Source organism: Arvicanthis niloticus, chromosome 4 (genome assembly GCF_011762505.2).
Source record: "Arvicanthis niloticus isolate mArvNil1 chromosome 4, mArvNil1.pat.X, whole genome shotgun sequence".
Classification (NCBI taxonomy): domain Eukaryota; kingdom Metazoa; phylum Chordata; class Mammalia; order Rodentia; family Muridae; genus Arvicanthis; species Arvicanthis niloticus.
This window is the reverse complement of record NC_047661.1, coordinates 112,843,672-112,847,045: the sequence shown is the minus strand read 5'-3', so window position 1 is coordinate 112,847,045 and position 3,374 is coordinate 112,843,672. Positions and strand designations below refer to the sequence as shown.

The following is a 3,374-nucleotide window of genomic DNA, read 5'->3' as shown; positions in this document are numbered from 1 at the left end:
TTTAATTAACAAACATCATCTTTTTTCTTACACATAATTTCAGGTATTTTATGTGACCAAATTTGAATAATCTTTTGAAGTAGCATTTCCAAAACAGTTATCTTTTTAAAGAGAAGGCTAAAAATTCTGGATTGCTTTGATATTTTATGGAATAAAGAAATGGAAGCCATAATTCTAGTCACATTTAAAAGTTTTTACATATACTGGAGAAAAAAATAACATTATCAACAAATGGTACTGAAAAAATTCTCCAAAGTTTTTATATATGAACCTATAATCTGTACTAACTCCAGACACCTGGAAAAGAAAATGGCACCATGCAAGTGTGTGTCGGGGGGGAGTGGATCAGAGAGGGCAATGGAGGAAATGAGAAAAGATGGAGGGGGTTAAACTGGAAAGGAAAGTGGGAAGTCAATTCAGAAGGAGAGGAAGGAGAAGGGAAAAATTATACTAAGAATGTTTGAAAAAACCATAGGAATCAGACTTTTATGTTTACCTAATGTTATATATAATACATATAAGTGTATATTTGTATATGCATACATACAGAGCTTAAATAGTGTTATGTCACTTAGGCTGATTTTGATCCCTCCAAGAGTCAGAGTAACGAAAAAAAAATTCCACTACCAGGCATGAGAACCCCCCTGTCTAGTTGCTGACTAGTGAGTCTAAAATACTCCCCAAACAATGCTGTCTTTTGCTGTTGCCTTTGGCTGTCTCTTGGGAGTTGAAGGTAAGTACTTATTGCTGAAAGCACCATGAACTTCAGACACAGGACCTAAGGATGCAAGCTGGACTTGACTCAAAACCTCCTGTAGGACTAGATTTCACAGCACTGATAGGTGCTATATAAGCTACTAGGGGAAGAAGCACAAAATAATCCTACTTAGCTGTGAGTTGTATGATCTACCATGACTAGAATGTCAAGATGTCCCTAAGGATCCAATAGTGGCACTCACATCTTAACAGTAACCAACAGCTGTCTGTTTAGATATAAGGCATGGTCCACAGGGGGAAAACAATGCCTAGCACTGAAAACCTAGCACTGAAAATCTGTGGGTATTGAGATCATGTATTGAAGAGGAGAACCTAGTATAAGCAATTTACTAAACCAGAGTAATCCCTAACTGCATTCTAAACACACACACACACACACACACACACACACACACACACACACACACACGACCTCAGATGAGTGTAGCTCTCAACCTTAATAAACAACAACAACAAAAATAACAACAACAAACCCTTTCTTTTCTGAAGACACATCATCACAGAAAACTACAACTACTTAAGATGTCGAGCACAGCTAATGGTGTGGTTCTTAGCCTCATTTGGTATATCTACAACATACTATACTTGCACCTACATTTTATGGAACATTTTAGAAGAGCACAGGAAGATTGTCAGAGCCCAGAGAAGCAGGGAATCTGTTCTTTTTTTTTAGACCCAAGCCTTGATTTTTATTATTTAAAAAAATTGCATATTTATTTTGCTTTCTGACTCTGTGCTTGTGCCTTCAACACTTTCACAACGATTTTCTGCTCCTCAATAAGGAAAGCTCGCTTGATCCTGTCTCGGACACACTTGGCACACATGGACCCACCATAGGCCCTGCTGACATGCTTCTTTGTCTTAGACAATCTCATAAGGACTTTGGGTCTCACAGCACGAACCCCTCGCAGTCTGCCTGGGCACACACCACATGCGGATTTAGGAGCTTTCCCAACCTTCTTGGTGTAAAGGTAAACAATCCTGTTGCCAGGGGTTCGGGACAGCCTAGTTTTGTTAGAGGCTGTGTTGTAGGAAAGCCTACAATGGTAGGTCAAACGCTGGACCATCTTGAGTGCCTCTAAGCACCGTCCCTGGAAGAGGAAAAGCGGGAATCTGTTCTGAGATTGTGTCTTTTTAAGATGTTAGGGACACTTTACCCATGATACCACAAAACTATGGCTTCCTAAAGAAGACCTGAACAAGTACAATGGCAATAGACATGCTAACACAAAAGGGGGAAATCTCATAGGGCCTCACTTAAAGGATCTTACTATTTTGGTTGGTTTTGTGTTCCCGATCTTCCTGCTTAAATCTTGCCAGTGCCAGAATAATAGGCATGTGACACCACAGTCTGCTGTAGGTTCAGTATGTGCTGGTGAGATGGCCGAATGGGTGAAGATGCTTGCTTGCTACCAACCCTAACAACTTTAATTCAGTTCCTACACTTCACATGGTAATAAATGAGAATAGTGTCTGATCTCCACACCTGGGTCATGACATTCACACATATATTCAGGGACATACACACACATACACACACATACACACACACACACACCACCACCACCACCAAATACATAAATATAAAAAAATAAATATTAAAACTGAGCTTCAGTAGGTTTATTTTATTGGTTTGTAATCTGATGATTTGTTAAGAAATTTGCATGCCATTGACATAATAGATAATTCTTTGTCTAAATGTTTTCAGTGTTGGTTGGGCCAGAAATTGAAATGTTTGCCCCTTTCTTACACTGTTCAACAAAATGTCAGTTACCTTTCAATTTTCATATAGATGTGGTAAAAATGCATGTCTGTTTATTGAGTTAACTCATATAAGGGAATTTAAGGAGAGTGTATTTATAGGAATTTAAATGAAATGTAAGTAAAAGAAGATAACTAGGTTAGATACAAAATGATTCATGTTATCTGCTAACTTCATAATTACTGGTGTTTGTTTTAGTAGGTAAATATCAAATTAAATAAAGGTGTATTAAGCGTAGACAAATAATATCTTATCTTTTCTTAGAACTTAAAAGGTGTCCCAGGATGACATAGAGAGGGTATATTGTCCAATATTTGACTTCTTTAATTTTAGAGAGTTTAAAAATCACTGATGTGTCATTGCAAAATAAACCAACCTTTTCACTTATAATCTCTAGAGAGTCAAAGGCTAATCTTATTTAGAAAACCACACAAGGTACGTGTTCAAAAAATTCCTATTGAATTGCCTTACTCTCATCCAGCAACTGATGGGAGCAGATGCAGAGACCCACAGCCAAATATTAGGCAAAGCCCTGGGAACCCCAAGGAATAGGAGAAGGAAGGACTGTGGGAGCCAGAGTGGTCAAGGACACCAGGAGAACATGGCCCAAATGGCCCACAAAAATCAACTAAGCAGGGCTCATAGGAGCTCACAGATAGAGAAATGACAACCACAGAGCTTTCCTGGGTCTATGCTAAGTCCTTGGCATGAATGCTGTGATTGTTTAGCTTACAGTGAGTGTTTGTGGGATTCCTAATAGCGGGAAAGGGGATGTCTCTGACTCTTTTGCATGCTCTTGGGACCCTTTTCCTCTTACTGGATTGCCTGGTCCAGC

At 38.9% G+C, this 3,374-nt stretch overlaps 1 pseudogene; it reads right to left on the bottom strand.

The window, feature by feature from the left end:
• Window positions 1-1,451: 1,451 nt before the first annotated feature.
• Window positions 1,452-1,871, bottom strand: LOC117707197 (large ribosomal subunit protein eL34 pseudogene; annotated as a pseudogene).
• Window positions 1,872-3,374: the final 1,503 nt, after the last annotated feature.